The sequence below is a fragment of the Myxine glutinosa genome, chromosome 1, assembly GCF_964187855.1.
Source record: "Myxine glutinosa chromosome 1, kmMyxGlut1.1, whole genome shotgun sequence".
Taxonomy (NCBI): domain Eukaryota; kingdom Metazoa; phylum Chordata; class Myxini; order Myxiniformes; family Myxinidae; genus Myxine; species Myxine glutinosa.
In genome coordinates this window covers 382,547,658-382,570,588 of record NC_136261.1, presented here as the reverse complement: position 1 = coordinate 382,570,588, position 22,931 = coordinate 382,547,658, and positions in this window count along the sequence as shown.

Sequence of the window (22,931 nt, the reverse complement as noted above, 5' to 3'; positions counted from 1 at the left end):
TTTTTCATCTCCTTCTGTGTCGATTTTAAACCCTCTATTACCGCTGTGTTCTTCTTTACCTGGTCCCCCAACTCCTTTTGTCCCACTGTCAGTTGTTCTACTCCCAGCGTCAACTACTCTATACCACCTTGCAATTTTACAGTCCCCTTTCTCACCTCCTTCTCCATGCTCTCCTTACAGTGCCTCACCTCCTCGCGCACTCCTCCGACCTCCTCACTCACACCTCTTCTGATCTCTTCTCCCATCACCCGCATCTCCTGCCCAGATGCCACCCTCATCTGCTCCATTTCCTCCCTGTGAGCATCCAATTTAGTTTCTACCCCCATTCTGACCCCCTCTATCTGCTGCCCCATTTTTTAAACTTCCCTTTCCGCTTGGTCCCTCATGTCCCTCAATTTGCCTTCCATACTGTTTTCTAACCCCTCTAACCCATTTTTCACTCCCTCTATCTGATTCTCCTGGGCAGCCATTCTATTTTCTACCCCCGTTAACCCCTCCTGTATTTCCCCTAATCTATTGTCTAATTTCCCAAATTTCTTGTCTAACCCCTCACCGGTACCCCTCGCTTCGTCCCTCATTACCCCCATTTGGCCCTCCAATCGCTCACCCTGATCATCCATCCGGTTCCCCATTACCCCCATTTGGCCCTCCAATCGCTCACCCAATCGCTCACTATCAGCCCTCATTTGCTCACTATTAGCCCTCATATCGTCCTTCTGCAGGTTGAGGGACGCCTGCATTTGTACCATAAATTGCTCCATGAGGGCCTGCATTTGGGCCATCCCTCCCACTTGTGCAGCGGGTGCGGCCGCCGTAGCCATGTGCGAGGCGCCATTTTGCGCGCCCGCAACCTCGTGCGCGAGGACGCCATTTTGCGAACCTGCTGCCCTCACTGCTTCGCTCTCCTCTTGTCCCTCAATTTGGTCCTGGATCGACCCTGCCTCACTCTCCTCTACCGGAACCCAGCCGTCTTGATCCGCCATAGCGCGACTTTCAAAATTCGGGTTTTTATTTTAAAACAAAACAAATTTCGGTTACTTGTAATTTTGAGCGCGTTAAGCGCGCTTCGGGTCCGATCTCACTCCTCGACACCAGTTGTTACGGATCGCGGATTAGATGTTATTTACCGAGCGGTGGTATTGCCGCGACCTAACAATTCCCCCGATTCTTCCCCAACTCACCCGATTCCACCCGACGTTGACCAAGTCGCGCTATGCTAAATCAATGATTTGGAAAGGACACAACGACTGGGATAAATGAAACGACACAAGGGGTACAGTTCTCAAGACCTCCGGAGGAGGATATAATTGGTGGGGGAGAAAAAGGGGTAGATTACAAGGTAATGAGGTAAAGACACAGAAGAGATAGGCACTTAGACACAATCTTATCTATCCCAGACAGACCACAGACAAACGGAACAAGACTGACTTACACAGGGATTGATGGCAGGGAAGGACAGGCAGTCGATAGCACAAGGTGCACCTTGGCTCAGGGACAGGATACAGCTCAGTCTTTGGGAGGTCTCTCGGTGCTCGGAGGGTGCGTCCTTTCTCCTTCAGCTCTGCGCGCATCTGACGTCACCTCCCTCTTTCTGCGCATGCTCAGCGGGGAGTGACACGCCCTCGGCTCGTTGGCTCCGCCCCAGATGGGATCGGTCCGCCGCTTCTATTGGGTGCAGGGGTTACCGGGCTCCGCCCTTGACGAGGAGCTGACAGCGAGCCCCTACCTGGTAACCCCGTCGAGCACATGCTCGATGGCGGCTCGTTGGAAAGGCATGGTGCACTCCCAACACCCCCTACCAACCAAGCCGGAGTGAGGACGCACACTCCCCGCGCCGCCGCCGTTGTTGTTGTTGTTGTTGTTGAACCGTCTGGAAGAGCTGCGGGGAGGTATTGGGAGGTCCTAAACTTCCTAACGGTGCCATACAATCACATTCTGGTGCAACGAAGAGTCAGAATTAATGGAAACGAGTCCTTAACTGACATAGACTAAGAATAACTAGCAAGATGTCCTATAGTTGTCTACGTGAGATGCGGTGGACCTGGATGCGACATTTAATGGGTGAAATAGGGGAAGGTCGGGTCTACAGAGTGTTGTTTACAGAAAATGGGACTAGGGAATGGGGGATTGGGGATAGTTGGGAAGTATTGAGGAAATAGGGGAATATTTACAAGCGGATACGGATGGATGCAAATCCCATATCCGCAACAATATCATCAGTGGAGAACCGCCAGCAAGGTGTCCCATACAGCTGCTGCTGCACCTTGCTGGGAGCGATAAGCACCGCCTGCCACGTGGTAACGTTATCTCTGGTATCCACTCATCATATGGAGTCGACCTGGTTGCGGTTGGGAGTTACTAATAATGGTATCTGTAATCTGGTTCTCCAACCTAATGAGCGGACAACATGACGTCATCGCCATGCACGTCCGCCTTGCCTGCAAAGTTCCAGAGGAACCATCTAGCAGTGCGTCATTACGGATTATAAATACAGATACTGTCACAAGTGCATGCAAAACTCACAGTTACCGACCTGGTTTCGCCCTTGTTGGGGCTTCATCAGGGCAACGCAGTGAGGCTTTCCATACACTTGTAACTCTGTGACCCTTTCGGTTTTTATATCAGTCACTATGCGACCTTCATATCATCAGTGGAGAACCGCCAGCAAGGTGTCCCATACAGCTGCTGCTGCACCTTGCTGGGAGCGATAAGCACCGCCTGCCACGTGGTAACGTTATCTCTGGTATCCACTCATCATATGGAGTCGACCTGGTTGCGGTTGGGAGTTACTAATAATGGTATCTGTAATCTGGTTCTCCAACCTAATGAGCGGACAACATGACGTCATCGCCATGCACGTCCGCCTTGCCTGCAAAGTTCCGGAGGAACCATCTAGCAGTGCGTCATTACGGATTATAAATACAGATACTGTCACAAGTGCATGCAAAACTCACAGTTACCGACCTGGTTTCGCCCTTGTTGGGCTTCATCAGGGCAACGTGATGTGATATGTCAAGGGAGACAGCTCTGATTTCCTGTTTGGCAATAAGGACCTCCATCCATTGTTGAGACAGCAGAAGCAGCATGTCCAGAGGATAATGATCTGGTCTGAATCCAAATTGATGATCCGAGATCAAGCCATTGGAGAAGAGGAAGAATTTAATCCCATGACCCATGCGATGATTGATTTGAGCGATGATTGATTCCATATATATATATATACAGTGAAACCTTGACTTACGAGTGCACCAACTTACGAGTTTTCCGAGATACGAGCCGTCGCTCGGGCGGTTTTTTGCTTTGTGATGCGAGCCGAGATCTGAGTTACGAGCTTACGCCACCCGCCACCAGGTGGGTTCCGGTCACGTGGTTATCTTGCCGTGCAAGCATCTCTGCCGTATATCGCTGCTGCTTTGTTTTTGCATGTTGGTTATTTTGGAAAATTTCTTAGTTTTAACCATGGGTCCTAAGAGATTGAGTGCCAAGGGCTGTACTGAGAAGAAGAAGAGGATGATGTGCTTGGATATAAAACACGCAATCGTCGAAAAACATGAGCGAGGTGTGCGTGTTGTCGACTTGGTGAGGCAGTACGATCGTAGCAGTACGATCGAAACATTTTGAAAGGGAGGAAGAAACAAACCTCGTTGGACAGGTTTTTATTGAAACGCCCTGCAAGTGAAAGCGAGGAAAGTGTGGCGAAAAAGGCAAAAGTTATCTCCTCCACCTCCGCCAGCATCTTCGTCTGATCTTCAAGGTAAATACACTTAATAAAACCAGTTTATTTCTTTACATTGTGGCGGACACGGAGGCTCACTGGCGTGGTGACATCATTCCGCGCACCAAGTGGGCGGGGGCCACGCCGAGGGGTAGGCGTGGCCTCAGGATATACACCGGGCGCGCAGCCCGGAGCGCACCAGTGTTACAGTGAGCTCTTGAATAAAGACTCTTACAAATTACCGCGTTGTCTGCTTCCTCCTTGTTTACAAGCATAGCGCGTAACGCCGCTTATTATGTACAGTATATACGAGGTCGTGCTTGTTTATACATTATTTGTTATTTATAAAGTACATTTTTCTTATTTAAAAACACGGAACAAAAAAATTGGTGTGGTTTTTGGGGGGCTGGAACGGATTAATAGCATTTCAATGCATTTTAATGGGGGAAATTTAATTTGAGAAACGAGCAAATTGAGTTACGAGCTCGGTCACAGAACGAATTAAACTCGTAAGTCAAGGTTTCACTGTATATATATATATACTATATATATATATATATTATATATATATATATATATATATATATATATATATATATATATATACATATATATATATATATATTGTTGCAGACGCGGTTTTAGATGTTATTTTACCGAGCGGTTTGGTATTACCGCGTCCGAACAGTTACTCCCCGCTTAGAACCCGATTTCACCCAAACGTTGGCCGGATCGCACCGCAGCTAGTCAATAGGGAAAAGACAAAGGCGACACGGATGTGAAGAAGAAGAAGGAATAAAACGAGAAGACGTACAGACGAGTAATGGGATTTATTATTTACACAAGCAAAAAGGAGCAATCAAGGTTTATTTACAACACATAAGACGCAGGTGACACAGTGCAAATATTAACTTATACCAGCTTAATTAACCCAGGACAGAACAAACAGAACAAACTCACGTACACAAGAACGATGGAAAGGCAGGAGGTGGATGGCTGGAGGGAGAGGGAGGTCCAAAGGGGTCCTGCAGCTCAACCGGCGCGTTTAGCAGCCGCCGTTCCTTTACGGTCCTGCTCCAAACCGCCGTCCAGGCCCCAAGTGGCTGTGGGGTGTTGTTGCTGCTGTGGCCTCCGCTGCTTTCCCAGGACTTGTCTGACGCGTCTGGTCCAAACCCTCAACTCGTTCTTGGTCCACTCACTCTTTACCACCGACTCCTCACCGCAACCAACGCAACCAACTGACCACCGACTCCACTGACTGACTCCTCACGACTCTCTCCACGACCAACTCACTTGCTTCTTGCGTGCGCCTTTTTATAGCGCCTCCGGCGATTAAGCCGCCGGCCTTTTGGACATGCCCATCGGGGTGCTTTCCTCGGCCCTGGTTGGTCGCGCGACCCTCTGGCTCCGCCCTTGATGACGACGGGCGGGCACGCCTTTCTTCTCCGATTCGAGCACATGTTCAATGGCGGTTATTGGAGGGGAGGTAATTCGGCAATCGAGGCCCGGCAATGACGGAAGGGGGTGTAAAAGGAAATGGAGATTTTGGGGATGGGAAGGAAAGGGGATCTATTCTCTTTCACTGGTGCAATGGAGTACTTCAATTAATGGGAGACACAGCCTTACTCTAAAACACAGAATAAGAGATAACTATCAACAGGGGTATTCTATTATTTGGCTGATGTGTATGCTTGTGGACTAATTATGGGATGCCCTTTCACCTTTACACAGCTCCGGAGGTAGGGGGGCGCAGAATAAACAATAATAATAATAGTACAGCACACAATCAAAAAATATACAGTCCTCATCTCCGCAACAATATATATATATATATATATATATATATACATATGTATATATATATATATATATATATATATATATATATATATATATATATATATATATATATATATATATATATATATACATATATATACATATATATACATATATATACATATATATACATATATATACATATATATATATATATATATATATATATATATATATATATGTATATATATATATATATATATATATATATATATATATATATATATATATATATATATAGTTACGGACCGTGGATAAGATGTTGTGTATGCCGAGCGGATGGCCCCGCGGCCGTACAGTTACCCCGACTAACCCGATTCCCGAACGTTGGCCGGATCGCGCCACAGATATTCAATAGGGAAAAGCCTAAGGCGACACGGATGTGAAGAAGAAGCAGACAAAAAGGTTGGAAATATGAATATAATTTATTTACTATTTACAGGCTCAAAAGTAACCAAGGAGAAGGAAAGATAATAAAATAATATACAGAAGATTTTAGAGACACAGTGCAAATTCCTCATACAAGCTTAATTAAATCCCCAGGGACAAAACAAACAGAACAAACTGACGTACACAAAAGGATGGAAAGGCAGGAGGTGGATGGCTGGAGGGAGAGGAAGGTCCAAGGGGTCCTGCAGCACGATCGGCATGTTTAGCAGCCGCCGTTCCTTCGCGGCCCTGCTCAAAACCGCCGTCCAGGCCGCAAGCGCTGTTGTTGCTGCTGTGGCCGCCGCTGCTGCTGCTGTGGACGTCGCGCGCTTTTCCAGGACGACAACAGGCTTCTTGCTGTTAACTACTGCTCAGTCCAACTTTTGCGAGCAAGGCGACGAATAGCAGGCTTTGTGCTTTCCGGGATGTCCTCTCTTTGGATGTTCTTTCTGGATCTCCTCTTTCTTGGTCCAACCACTCTTTCTCTCTCTCTTGGTCCAATCACTCCTCAACACCGACAACCACTGACGACCACTGACGACCACTCGACGCAACCACTGACAACCCTGACGACCCAACTTGCTTCTTGCGCGCGCCTTCATAACGCCTCCGGCGATCAAGCCGCCGGCCTTCAGGACACGCCCATCGGTGTGCTCACCTCGGCCCTGGTTGGTCGCGCGACCCTCTGGCTCTGCCCTTGATGACGACGGGTGAGCACGCCCGTCTCCCCGACCCGAGCACATGTTCAATGGTGGTTTTGGAGGGGATGTAATTTGCAATCGAGGCTTGGCAATGACGAAAGGGGAAATGGAGGTTTTGGGAATGGGAATGAAGAATGAAGGGAATCTATTCTATTTCACTTGGTGCAATGGAGTGTCATCTTAATGGAAGACAAGGCCTTACCCTAAGACACATAATAAAGATATAACTATCGAACAGGGGTATTCTATGATTGGCTGACGTGTATGCTTTATGGGCTAATTATGGGACGCCCTTTGACCTTTACACTACGGAGGTATTTACAAGGAATCATTACATTTTACAGAGGGTGATATTTACAACAATTCACTATACAATACAACACAATAAAAAAAACACAATCCTCATATCCGCAACACTGCACCCTCCTCCTCTTAGGCACGACCCGGGCCTACAACTTTAATTTAGTGTGACACGTAGGTGTAGTTCCCTCTACTTTTAACCTGACCCTGAGTGCGACAGTTTTAAAACATAAATAAGTATGTCCCGCTGCTCCATTGCACCCTACCTAACAGACTCATGCCCACAGCTAACCGAATTGCGGAATGGTCTTCAAACTATACACTGACGGTGGGGAGCATTATTTACAATGGCTTTACTTTATTTACAAAACTAACCCAGGACCTGTGATTGTTCTTTTGGGGGGGAGAGACAGTCTGCTCTGCATCAATGCACCATGAAAGCACCCAAAACGCACCAACACACCCTCAAGCACCAATCGGTGCACAGTCATCATTGTTCATGAATAAAAATAAAAACAACAACCCCTAACCCTGCAGGTGGTCTCTTGCTCTTCGGCTCCCTCTGCTGGCTATTATTATTTTCCTGGTCTTGTCATCTTCCTTTGCTGGCGGCCTATTTGCACTATTAAAATGCACCCAACGTGTCCATTTTTATTTATGGCCCACAGGGCCGACTAGTGTGGTTCACCTGTGGGGCATCGGTGCCCTGTGATCAAGTTCCGCCAGCAAGATTTCGGGCTTTCATGGCCGGTTCCAGCAGAGGGGCCATGCCCCAACCCATGGGGTCCATAAGTGGGGCTCGGCCACAGACATGTGGTCCATAATGTGGTGCATCGATGCAGACAGCTGGTTCTGGGAGTTCTGGGCGCACAATGGCGGACTCACGCACGCTCCCCTCGGCGCCCAGTGGCGCACAGGTCCTCATGTGGGAGACAAAGGGGGGGAAGACAGATGAGCGAGGGGTAAGGTCACAAGGGTACACATCAATAAGGCAATGCAAGGCGAAGTGCGTACGGAGAGCGAAGTGAGAAAGCTCGTCCCTACAGTACGTCACCCCCCCTGTCACCTACACTACCCTTGCCCTTACCCCATATGTACAAAATCTACACATTTACAAATTCGTCACTACTGTCACATCTTCCCACTATACCAAATTCGTCTTCACTCCCTCTACTTTAAAATTTGCCATCACCCAATTCATCATCAATCCTCATAAGGAGGAAGAGATGGAACAACAAGCACAATGTCACACCCACGTCATGATGCGTCTCACATTCCAAACATTTGAATCATAAAAATAATAAAAACAACCTGGCATGGTGTGGAGTACCTGTCACCTCAGGTGAGTGGATGCAGATGGTGCAAGGAGATTTTCATCCTAACTACATTCTAAATGACATTAACACACTTTACACTACCCGGGGTCTTTCCCTGCCAATCCATTGGCCACTTACTCTATGTGGTTTTAAAAACCAAATTCCCATTGACCAAACTGTGGTGCTTCTCAATTTGGGGACTCACTCCCCCGATGCAACTCCCTGTGCCCTTGCACAATTTCCGGGCTGGGTCGTGTAGCTCTCCCAGCAGGTCTACCCACCTGCACACCTCCACCACTGCAGTTGCCACCCGAGCTTACCTGCTCCTTAACCTAACCTATCTACTGGGGAAGGCCCCTCCTGGCTCTGTCACCCCTCGGTGCCCTCTGGCACTGAGCTACCCGGGTCAGTCCTCCGGATCCTCGGGCCCCATCCACAACAACTCTACCGGCTCCCAGAGCCCACCTCCGGCCTCACCTGGCCGACATCCTCACAGTGGTGGAGTGCCCAAACCAACTACACACACTAACAGGCTACACGCCCAGCCATTTCCACAACACTAATGCACCCATCCAAATACCATTCTCTCACCCGCACCACAGATGCCAATATCCAACCACAATTTACCTATACCCTCTACCTAACACTTACACTACCCTCCCCGGGTATTCGTGATGGGGGTCCATCCTTCCCCCATTCACACCTTCGCACCATCCACTCCACTCCATAGTTTCCACCATACTCACTCCACGACCATCCATTCCAATACTCCATACCATTTATTCCACATAACCATTCTCCATTCACCTGCAGTTGCACACCTGTGCAACCATACCTGGTGCCACCTGCACCCTCCTTCTCCCTGGACCATTTGGTCAACACAATACACACCATCACTCTCATCCATACACTGCTCCATCCACCTGTTCAGTTGCACACCTGTGCAATCACACCTGTTCTTCACACACTTTTCACAATACACTTCTGAATACACCTCCAACACTCACATGGCATCATCTAAACTACCTGTTGCCCTGCTAACTTAGTGCTCCCCATCTTCCCTTTAAACTAAGCACATACCACGTCATTATCATCCACTCTAATCTACCTGCGTCCCCACTACAGGTACCATTGTCACTAACTAATCTTAAAGTTACCTATTGTCATCTTCTCTAGATCCCTATCATTATATCCTAACCCTCCCGGGCTAGTTTTCACTGCCATAAACCCCATAAGTCTAGTGCTCCTTTGCCCCCGCTGTGAGAGATGGCAAAGTTGCCATCCCATCACATCGGGTATCTCTCACTACCAATTTTGCTCACCAAATTCCAGCCAATCAAAAATTTGCCAATCACCTGCCAATCCTCTGCCAATCATCACTCTGCCAATCCTTTGCCAATCATCAAATTTTGTTTTTCTAATTTCGGGGCCAAAACACTATCTTCATCATCATCATCACAGTCCACTTTATCTGAGCCTCGGTGCGTCGTCACATCATTAAAACTCGGCTTCGCAAAGCCGAGCAATGAATTCGGGTGGTTTGGTCGCCTTGGTTGGATCCGTCCGGCATTTACGACTCTGGGGAGGAGGCATGCTCGGGCCGAGGTTCCACGCATCATCGCGGCTCGGTACCTTGCGGTCCCGGGCCCGATGGCTGAGGCTCGCCCGGGCGGAACCCCATCCCCGCGAGGGGGCACCGTTCCGCTTCCTCCCACTCGCCCTTGAACCGGACCGGTCGCCTCGCCCGACAAGGCCCGGACTCGACCATGCAGGGCGGGGCCAAGCCCGAATTGGCAACGACGCTTCGAAGAGAAGCGACGCAGCATCGATCCGCGCCGGGCCTTGCATCCAACAAAGCGCACCGCGCCCCGAGTGCTCGCATCGGCTATCCGTCGCCCTAAACGCTAACCCGTCCAATGTCGATGCTTTACTCGCATGCCCACACGCACACGCGACCCTTTTGACACTCACAAAACCCGGCGTTCCAACGCCGTCCGTACATTCCACCAACGCACTCCCTGTTACACACCACACCTCTCGTGCACATTCGCCGTTCGCACACTCCCTTAACACACCTCGCACACCGTCTTGCGCACTCTCCCCCGGTACGTACTCCGTACCACTCACCATGGGCGTGCACTCTGGCATCCACCCACTAACGCGCTCACATGGGCTCTCCCACACCCGCGCCATGACCAACTCAGGTGTGCTTCCTCGCACACCCTCAACCATTCAAAGCGTGCATTCTCGCACCCGCTCCACCACCAACTCACTCTCCGGGTCACTCTCACCCTCGCACGTACACTCCGTATCGCTCTCACTCGCTGTGTCACACTCCGTACACCCCGACGTGCATTCTCGCTCGCACTCGGTCTCACTCCCACACTTTATAACATGCTCACTCTTTGACGCACACTTTTTCCTCACACGCATGCCATTTTTACTCACACGGGACCCTTCACCAACGCCCGGGTGCCATATCGATCCCAATCGCGTGACAATTCTCTTCGCGCCAAACCCCCTCTTACAAAATCTCCCGGGCACCACATGCAGCCCGTCTAACCTTCAGGGTTCTTCTTCCTCCCTGCACCAAAACCTGCAAATCTTTATTGGTGTTATTAAGCACAGCATCGTGATGTGAGCAGGGAGTTTGCACATTTTCCATTTCTCCCTGCAATTCCCGGGCTACCTCCGTCATCTCTTCAATTTTAATTCCCAGCACTTCTTTTTCTTTATTCACCTTAACGACCGCTGGCTTTAATAAAATTCCCTCTTCTACCTCAGCGGTCGCCGGCTTTTCCAAACCCCGGGTCGCGATCTCTACACCCGTCATTTTACCCGTGCTTTCCTCCGCTTCGCTCAACCAGCGCTTCTCGACCCGCGTTACCTCCTCGTGCACCCGTGGGACCTGCTCGCCCAACCCGCGGTCTCTGTCCCTCTCCGCTTCCCTTACTTCATATGCGACTCTGTCCCTCGCCAGTCGCTCATTTACTTTATTGGCCTGGGCAGTTATGTCCTTCAATTCATCCCCTTTTATTCTATTACAACTCCCTTCAATTAGATTTCCCAATTTTTCTCTCTGAGCCCTCTTTTCGTCCCTCATTGCCCCCATTTGGCCCTCTAATCGCTCAATATTAGCCCTCGCTTCGTCCCTCATTCTGCTTTCCATCCCTTCCATTTGGTTTCTCATCCCCCTGTTCTCTTCCCTCTCCTCATCCGCCTTGACCATGAAGGCCTGCATCCGCTGCATGAATAGGCCCCAGTTCATTGGTGCCGCGGCCGCTGCTACGGTCACGGGCGCGGCAAAATTTGGTGCCGCTACAACCACGTGCGCGAGGACGCCATTTTGTGCGCCTGAAACCTCCTCAACCACATGGCCATTTTTCTCCTCCTCCCTTTCCTCCACATACATTTCCCCGAGGTCCTGGGTCGATTCTACCCCATCTATCTCTCCCACCGGCATCCCGTCACCTTGACCAGCCATGGCGCGATTTCAAAATTCGGGTTTTGTAAAACAAAACAAATTTCAGTAGCTCGTAATTTTGAGCGCGTTGAGCGCGCTTCGGGTCCGTTCCCGCTCCCGACACCAATTGTTACGGCCAAGAACACAATTGGTGTTCCAAAATTTGGGCTAAATAAATTTAGTCCCAGGTCCGAATCCGACACTCCTGACACCAATTGTTATGGACCGTGGATAAGATGTTGTGTTTGCCGAGCGGATGGCCCCGCGGCCGTACAGTTACCCCGACTAACCCGATTCCCGAACATTGGCCGGATCGCGCCACAGATATTCAATAGGGAAAAGACTAAGGCGACACGGATGTGAAGAAGAAGCAGACAAAAAGGTTGGAAATACGAATATAATTTATTTACTATTTACAGGCTCAAAAGTAACCAAGAAGAAGGAAAGATAATAAAATAATATACAGAAGATTTTAGAGAGACAGTGCAAATTCCTTATACAAGCTTAATTAAATCCCCAGGGACAAAACAAACAGAACAAACTCACGTACACAAAAGGATGGAAAGGCAGGAGGTGGATGGCTGGAGGGAGAGGAAGGTCCAAGGGGTCCTGCAGCACGATCGGCGCGTTTAGCAGCCGCCGTTCCTTCGCGGCCCTGCTCAAAACCGCCGTCCAGGCCCCAAGCGCTGTTGTTGCTGCTGTGGCCGCCGCTGCTGCTGCTGTGGACGTCGCACGCTTTTCCAGGACGACAACAGGCTTCTTGCTGTTAACTACTGCTCAGTCCAACTTTGGCGAGCAAGGCGATGAATAGCAGGCTTTGTGCTTTCCGGGATGTCCTCTCTTTGGATGTTCTTTCTGGATCTCCTCTTTCTTGGTCCAACCACTCTTTCTCTCTCTCTTGGTCCAATCACTCTTCACCACCGACAACCACTGACGACCACTGACGACCACTCGACGCAACCACTGACAACCCTGACGACCCAACTTGCTTCTTGCGGGCGTGCCATTATAACGCCTCCGGCGATCAAGCCGCCGGCCTTCAGAACACGCCCATCGGTGTGCTCACCTCGGCCCTGGTTGGTCGCGCGACCCTCTGGCTCCGCCCTTGATGACGACGGGCGGGCACGCCCGTCTCCCCAACCCGAGCACATGTTCAATGGTGGTTTTGGAGGGGATGTAATTTGCAATCGAGGCTTGGCAATGACGAAAGGGGAAATGGAGGTTTTGGGAATGGGAATGAAGAATGAAGGGAATCTATTCTATTTCACTTGGTGCAATGGAGTGTCATCTTAATGGAAGACAAGGCCTTACCCTAAGACACATAATAAAGATATAACTATCGAACAGGGGTATTCTATGATTGGCTGACGTGTATGCTTTATGGACTAATTATGGGACGCCCTTTGACCTTTACACTACGGAGGTATTTACAAGGAATCATTACATTTTACAGAGGGTGATATTTACAACAATTCACTATACAATACAACACAATAAAAAAAACACAATCCTCATATCCGCAACAATATATATATATATATATATATATATATATATATATATATATATATATATATATATATATATATATATATATATATATATGTATATATATATATATATATATACACGAAGAATTAAGTTAAGCACCCCTACACAACGAATTAAGGTAAGCACCCCCTAATATATATTCTTTGTGTATATGTATACATTGGCATATATTCGAAGGTATGTGAGATCAAATAATGATTGGTATGACAGTAGCAATTATCCATTGATGAAATGCAGATGAGTGCACTCATCTGTGACGCCCATCGCTCGTGCAGCACGTGTTATCATCCACGTGGTCGTGATTTTCTGTAAATGCACTATCATCACGGGTTATTGCAAGTCACGCCTGAGCTCGTGTGGGGGTTACATGGTCATTTTCTCGTAATGGTGGCTCGTAGACGGTTGTCGGACGGAGAACGATGGCGGATAATAGGCATGATCGAGTCCGGAATGTCCAGAAAAGCTGTAGCTCGAACGTTTGGTTACCACCATTCGGTGATCAGTCGGTTGGTGCAGAAACACCAGGAAACGGATGCGGTGAAGGACCGTCCAAGGTCTGGAAGACCTCGCGTGACAACAGTCCGCCAAGATAGAGCGCTTTTGAGACTGGTGCGACGATATCCCTTCGCCTCGAGCCATTTCCCGAAGGACAACTGGCTGCCCAACAGAAGGCTATGTCACCGTACCGTGAGGAACCGCCTGAAATCGGCCGGTTGAAGGTCAAGACGAGTGATCAAGCGTCCAAGGCTACTCGAACGACATCAGAGGGAGCGTTTGGCATGGTGCCTAGCGCGACGTGGATGGAACATCCGGTCATGGAGGCGAGTTCATTGGTCGGATGAAAGCCGGTTCTTGCTGTACGTGACAGATGGGCGTGTTCGGGTGTGGCGCCACCAAAACACCGCGTATGCACCTAAAAACATTCAACCAACGGTACCCTTTGGTGGTGGCTCGATTATGGTCTGGGGATGCTTCTCCCATGACTGTAAGTTGGACCTGATAACTGTGCGAGGTAACCTCAACGGAGAGCGATATGCCGAGGAAATCCTGAATACCACCGTAATCCCGCACTTCGATGACCACACCCTCGCCAGCAGACCCATCTTCATGGATGACAACGCCAGGCCTCACCGTGCGTGACGCGTCCGAGCCTTGCTAGAGCAGGGTGCTGTGACAACCATCCCCTGGCCTGCGTACAGTCCTGACCTGAACCCCCTCGAGCACGTTTGGGACATGTTGGGACGACAAATTGCGAAGATGGTCCCTCCAATAGCCAATCTGGATGAATTGGAACGTGCATTACATCGGGAATGGAACAACCTGCCACAGCAACGCATACGACGGCTTACAGGGTCTATGAGACGTAGGGTTGAGTCAGTGATCCGATCACGTGGGTCCTACACACGTTATTGACGCAAAGATCGCTAGAGGTCTTCTCAGAACAATGACTGTACGTTAGAAAACATAAACGTCATCCACACTGTCCGTGATGGACCTATAGCTCCATACTTAAATTGAGGTGAAAATATGCCTAAAATTCCCAAAAAATTTCACCTTAAATTATTCAGAATAAAATATTGAAAACGGCATGATTGTTATGTTTTTATGTGACCATAATATCACTTCTCCAGAAAATATAGCAATATCATGGGTATATTACACTGTTTTGACGACAACAAACTTGTAATGTGCGAGGTTGTAAAAAAACGGGGGGGGTGCTTAACTTAATTCTTTGTGTATATATAATTATATATATATATATATATATAATTATATATATATATATATATATATATATAAATATATATATATATATACTGAAACGCAAAAGAAACTTACCACCTTTGAAACCTTTAAATATCAACAATAACACTGTGTGTAGTAAATGTGTGAACTTATTTGTGGACAATAGTGTCCTCACTGTCAGACAAAACGGTCACGGATGGTCACTTGAACCTTCAATGGTCACTTCATAGCACAGCTGTTGAACAGCCGTTTTGACTGTCAGTGATTAGCCAAGAGTTACGGGATGATTTTAATGAGCTGCACGTGATGTCTTGATATTGGCTTTAAAAAGGCCAGTGCAAAATGGGCATTTTGACCGAAAAATTTGACCATTTTGACCATTTTGACCAACTTCAAAAAGACCGAAAACGCAAAAGAAATTTACCACTTGTTTGAAATGTAATAAAATTGTAACAGTTCAAAATAAAACAAAACAAACAATTGCTAATTGAAACATTGGCATTTTATTGATGACATGTCAAGTTTTTGACCAAGATACACCATCTCATCAGTTTGTTCTACAGTACAGAACAGCACAGGGTGCAATGTCAGTCCCCTTTCAATAGCGTGTATGGCCACCATTGTTTTGGATACAGGCAGTGCATCGTCGGCGTATACTGCCTACCAGTCTTTGGATGGATTGCTGCTGGATTCTGTCCCACTCAGTCCTCAATGTCTGAAGCAGCTCTGCCCGTGTCCTGGCCCTGCCAACTACACGTCTCCCAAGCTCATCCCACAGGTGCTCTATGGGATTCAGGTCAGGGGAGAGTGCAGGCCACTGCATGGTGTTGATGTTCTCGCCTTGGAGAAATGCAGTGGTAAAGTGAGCAGCATGGGGACGAGCGTTGTCATGCTGAAAGGTTCTCAGTTCTGGGTGGTCTAGCAGGAATGGCAGCAGATGAGGTCGCAGGATGTTATCCACATACCGCTGGGCGTTAAGATTCCCATCCACAACCACCAGTGGTGTCCTGTACCGGCCTGATATGGCTGCCCACACCATCACACTTGGGCCACCCCACCTGTTGGCTTGACGCACGCAACAATCGGCATATCGCTCGCCAGTTCTTCTCCAGACACACTCACGGCTCACGCCCATCAGGACTGTCCACACAGAACCTTGACTCATCGCTGAAAGCGACCTCATTCCCCTGCGCCAAGGTCCACCGCTGATGCTGCTGGCACCATCTCTGACGGTTGCGGCGATGGGCAACCGTCATCACGGGGCCTCTGTATGGTCTTCTGGCAGTCAGACCATAGTCATGCAGTCGTCTTCGTGCAGTATCATTGGAGATCCGTGGGTTTGCACGCCCCGGAGTTTCTGCCGCAGTGCGGGATGCTGGACGGAATCGATCCCGCAGGTGACTTCAGACCATCTGCCTGTCCTGCCTTGCAGTGGTGACTCTTGGCCTCCCTGATCGAGGTCTGTCATCTGCAGAGTTGTGGAGGGTGTCTCTGTCCACCAGGGCCGATATCGTCTGGTGTGAACAGCCAAGGCGACGTGCCACCTCACGGTAGCTCAGTCCACCTTGCAGCATGCCCAGGGCACGCTGCCGTTGATCCCTTGACAATTGTGGCATGTTGATTGAAATGCCCATTTTGCACTGGCCTTTTAAAAGCCAATATCAAGACATCACGTGCAGCTCATTAAAATCATCCCGTACCCCTTGGCTAATCACTGACAGTCAAAACGGCTGTTCAACAGCTGTGCTATGAAGTGACCATTGAAGGTTCAAGTGACCATCCGTGACCGTTTTGTCTGACAGTGAGGACACTATTGTCCACAAATAAGTTCACACATTTACTATACGCAGTGTTATTGTTGATATTTAAAGGTTTCAAAGGTGGTAAGTTTCTTTTGTGTTTTCGGTCTTTTTGAAGTTGGTCAAAATGGTCAAATTTTTCGGTCAAAATGCCCATTTTGCACTGGCCTTTTTAAAGCCAATATCAAGACATCACGTGCAGCTCATTAAAATCATCCCGTACCTCTTGGCTAATCACTGACAGTTAAAACGGCTGTTCAACAGCTGTGCTATGAAGTGACCATTGAAGGTTCAAGTGACCATCTGTGACCGTTTTGTCTGACAGTGAGGACACTATTGTCCACAAATAAGTTCACACATTTACTACACGCAGTGTTATTGTTGATATTTAAAGGTTTCAAAGGTGGTAAGTTTCTTTTGCGTTTCAGTATATATATATATATATATATATATATATATATATATATATATATACACAGACTTGGCATTTAATATGGAATATTTTTTTTTTCTTGACTTGGGTTTACTTTCTTAACTCAGTATATCAATCTGGTGAGTTTTTTTTACACTTTGTTGATTTATTTGTTGAAAGAACCATGTCACTAATTGTCTGTCACAGCAAGAAGTCAACAACAGGATTATATCAGTGGTGGCATGGCAAAATGTACGGACAGGTGCATTTGATGATTGGCTTCACAGTCGGGTATACAAGGGTTGTTGCGTTCTGTATTAGTGGAAAACAACTGCTGCACGTCTCCAAAAGTTATTGCCGCTTCCTCTGGAGATGGTCTGTCAACTCGGCAATGCTGTTTGTCATGGAGTGGTGGCTTTACGAAATTACGGCATGAAATTTCTCGGCAGTATGGCATCACTCAAGGTCAGGTGTCAAAGATCCTGAAACGAAATGCTCAGAGGGGTGTCCCTACTCCAATACCGAGGCCAGGACGTCCCCGCAGAACCACAAGGAGGGATGATCGCCAGCTGCACCGGTTAGACCGCAATGGCCGTACCAAGTCAGCTAATCGGCTTAGGGCTGAGTGGCAGCAACTGACAAATATGCCTGTATCCAGAAGGCGAGTCAACCAACGACTGGTTCAAGCAGGCTATCATGTCAGGCATCCCCTGAGAAAGCCACGCCTGACAAGAAAACACCGCTCGCGCCGATTGCAGTGGGCCAGAGAGCACCGTCAATGGCAGCCAGGACACTGTAATCACGTGATCTTCAGTGATGAGTCCAGATTTCTGGTCTATCGTCAAGATGGCCACGTCCGAGTGCACAGACAAGTGCATGAAACCTACAACAAAGATTGTATAGTGCAAAGAGTCCAAGCTGGAGGTGGTGGGGTGACCGTTTGGGCTGCTTTTCATGCAGGCGGCAAAACTGACCTGGTTGTTCTGAATGGAAACCTGAACCAGTTCAAGTACAGGGCCATTCTGGAAGAAACATTGCTTCCATGCAGCCTTTCATGCAGCCTTTCGAGGAAACTTTGCCTTCCAAGATGACAATGCACGGCCTCATCATGCTCGCATGATCCAACACTTTCTTGCTGACCGTGGTGTAGAGCATATGGAGTGGCCTGCCATGTCCCCGGATATGAATCCGATAGAGAACTTGTGGGCAGAATTAACGCGTCAAATCGACCACTTGGACCAACAGTCGTCCTCTGTGCGTGAATTGCAGCAGGCTATTGTCACTGCATGGCAAGCGATTCCTGTCCAAACCTTGGCAAATCTCGTGAACAGCATGTCTCAACGTGTACGCGCTCTCCTGAATGCTCGTGGGGTTTACACGAAGTACTGAACTGTAATTTTCCTGTCCGTAATCCCATTCGTAATTTAACTTTTGTTAAAAAATTTTTTGGCTAATGTGCAAAATAAAGAGATACTTCTGGAAAACGTACAGAAGTTTAACACAGTACTATCCATGAATTGAGTTCGATATCAGTTTACATCACTTTCAAGGATCAATTTATTTGTTTCGAAATGTCAAATGTGGTTTTTGTTTCTTTTAAAGGTCACATTAACAAAATCTAGAATAATTTCAACATAATTCCAATGAACTTTTGGTTCTAAGACATCTTGAAAAGTAAGTTCACCCCCACAAAAAAAATATTCCATATTAAATGCCAAGTCTGTATATATATATATATATATATATATATATATATATATATATATATATATATATATATATATATATATATGTATGTATATATATATATATATATATATATATATATATATATATATATATATATATATACATATATATATATATATACATATATATATATATATACATATATATATACATATATATATATATATACATATATATATATATATACATATATATATATATACATATATATATATATATACATATATATATATATACATATATATATATATATACATATATATATATATATACATATATATATATATATACATATATATATATATATACATATATATACATATATATACATATATATACATATATATACATATATATACATATATATACATATATATACATATATATACATATATATATATATATATATATATATATATATATATATATATATATATATATATACATATATATATATATATACATATATACATATATATATATATATATACATATATATATATATATATATATACATATATATATATATATACATATATACATATATATATATATATACATATATACATATATATATATATATATACATATATATATATATATATATATATATATATATATATATATATATATATATATATGTATGTATTATATATATATATATTGTAACGGTTTTGAGAAGTGTAACGAATTTGAGAAGTGTAACGGTTTTTGAGAAGTGTAACAATTTTGGAGGAAGTGTAATGAATGTAAAAAAGTATGGTTTTGTTATGTGTAACACCCTCGTAATGTAAATAATGGTCGCAGCCGTCCTCCTAGTTAATTCCATGAAACTTACACGCAGGCCACGATATATCTTTTTAAATAGTGTATTTCCTTATTCTATGTAGGCTAAATATGTGTTTCCCACTAGATTGACTTTGCATTGTATCAAACAAAATAAGCGTAGGCCCTTTCAATTTCCCCAAACATCTCCGCTCTCCAAAGTTCCTTTCAAAAGGGGTGCGAGTGGTGTTCAATCCCGCAAGCCGCCATTGCCCATGTGCTAATCTCGGAGAAGAAAGGCGTGTCTCCACCTCGTCATAGAGGGGAGGAGTGAGCCAACCCCACTTGGCCAACCAGCACCGCGGTTAGCGACCCGGTAGGCGTGCCCTCGCAGCCGGCGGCTTGATTCCGCCCGGAGTAATAAAAGGGACTGGAAGGGACTGCTTCGCCAGATGAGATGGGAGATGACCTGGGAGATGAGCGAAGAGGCGACATACGAGAGGGGCTGTGAGCTGAGCTGTGAGCGGTGAGATGCGAAACGCTCCAAGCCAAAGAGGAGAGGTACGCGGAAAGGAAGCCAGCTTTGGAGAGATGCGCTGAAAGGAGAGAGACGGCTCCACCAGAAGGAGAGGAGCAGGTGTGCCCGAGCCAGCGAGTGACGTCTACAGCATCGGCAGCGGATACGTGACGAAGGGTTTTCCCGCCAAAAACCGCGAGGAATTGAGAGCTGCTGCCTCCGACCCTGCCTCCCTCTCCAGCAATCCACCTCAAGCCCTACCTGCCTGCAATATCCCCCGTGTAAATGTGAATGTCGTCTGTCCTACTCGTTGTCTTGGGGTTAAGTAAATTGAATAGAATAAGCTAACGATGCACTGTGTGACTGCTTTTTTTCCATCCATTGCTTGTAAATAATTTTGGTCGCTCTTTCTTTTTGCTTGTGTGTGTATAATAAATCTGTTCTTCCTCCGTACTCTGTCTTCTTCTCTTTTCCTTCTCTTTCGGTCGCTTTAGAGGTTTCCCGATTGAATATCTGCGGTGCGATCTGGTCAACGTCGGGTGGAATCGGGTTCTAATCGGGGAGTAACTGTTCGGACGCGGTAATACCAACCGCTTGGTAAAATAACATCTTTAACCGCGTCCGCAACAATATATATATATATATATATATATATATATATATATATATATAGTTACGGTTTTCAGACCCGTCACTTTTAAATATATAATAATCCATTGTAAATAATTCCCTGTAAATATTCCCATTTTCCAAAGATCAAAGGTCGCACCCGAGTTCATCCATATTGCAACACGTGGGACACCATAGGAACTTCTATAGTTATTTCATTAGTGTGTGTTTCAGGTAAGGTTCTGTTTCCAATAGTTTGACTCTGCGTTGCATTAATCAAATAACATAGGCCCTTTTTTCCTCCCGTTCATTTTGCAGCTTAGCCTCCCTCCAAATTGTATTGCGCGCCTCTGCCAGCCACAGCGCTCGCTCCAAATGCCATTAACCATGCGGTCGGAGCGGAGAAAAAGGGGGAGGAGTTATTGGAGCGAGGCGTAGCCCTGTTAAGGGCAAAGTTGGTGAGCCCTCGCGACCAACCAGGGCCGAGGCGAGCTCACCGGTGGGTGTGTCCTAAAAGCACGCGGCTTGATACGCGAGCGCGTAATATAAGCGCTCGCGTGGGACTACTTCTAGAGTGTGAGTGAGAGACACGAGTCGGTCGGAGTTGGAGTTGGAGTCTGCCGAGTCTGAGAATCTTCCGGGGAGAGTGGCACCATTGGAGAGTCGGGAGTTGGAGTCTGCCGAGTCTGAGGGTCTGCCGGGGAGAGTGGCACCATTGGAGAGTCACGAGGCACGCATCACGATTCCTCCGATTCAAGGACGCAATTCCTCCCCGGTATATGAACCCCCCCGCATGTAAGGTCCGCTCGTGCCGACAATACCAACCGCGCTGCCTGCCAGGTTTCGCCGCGGAACCGGAGCGTGGACCAAAGTGGAGCGTGGACCAGAGTGGAGCGTGAACCGGGGCCGGAGCCAATGCTGGCCCATCTGCTTGGACCTTCCTTCCTGCTATTCCCCTTTTGTGTAAGTCTGTTTGTGTTGTCCTGGGCGTGTTAATTAAGACTGTATAAGGTTGCCCTGTGTCTGCTTCTTCTTCTTCCTTTATACATGCCCTTCTTTCGTTTCCTCTTCAGGTTTTTGTACGTAATTAATAAATCTGTTCTTCCTACCTTTTGGTTTCCTCTCCATCCAATCGTTTTCGTGATTTCTCAATTGAGTATACGTGGCACGATTAGAACCGCTCAGAATCAGGTTAGTCTTTTTGCTAACGGCTCCAATCGCGGATTGCTAAACCGCTCAGCAATTTCCACCTGTCCGTGGTTTGAGCGGAAGTTATTTCCCTGCTTCGTGGAGGGATTGGCATGCAAGTATTTGGGAATCCATCTTGACCAATCACCCTGGCCGTGGCCAATCTCAACCGCGGAGGAGCGTTATAATTTCCAGGGCTGGGGGATCGGCCAGTTTAAAAGACAAGGGGATTAACCGCCCCCCCCCCCCCTTGGTAAGGGAAGTGCCGACCCCCGGACCCGCAACAATATTGTTATGTCTGGGGGTAAAGCAATATCTAGAGCCAGGTAGATCTGTATAGGTAGGTATTCGACTGTTGCGATAGGGAATCTACCTGTAATAAGTTCTTCATGTGTAGGCGTTTTGTCGGTTAAGGTGTGTAATTGTGAATCGACCAGGAGATTCGTGTGATAGTTAGTGTCGGGGTTAATCAGTTTAGCCCTTGTATGTCTCACCAAGTAGTCAAACCTTTGTCCATTATGGCACTGCAGACCACATAAACATTAGTTAGGACCTTTAGTACAACACTTAATGACGCCCTCTCCCCTGACATGACTTCGGAAGAAATCAGGCTGGAACACCGCCACAATTGGCCGCCACCATTTACACCTCCGAGAGGCCTACCCGCCTCGCATAGCATGTGCTGTGACCACGGAGTCGGGGACGGGAGTGGCAGTGGCACAGTGGGCGTGCCCCTGGACAAGCCGGCGAGCCAGGGGAGGCTCTGATTGGCTGAGCAGTGCGCCAATGCTGACGTCATCGGCAGAGATATTACCGAGGGCCGGACGCCATT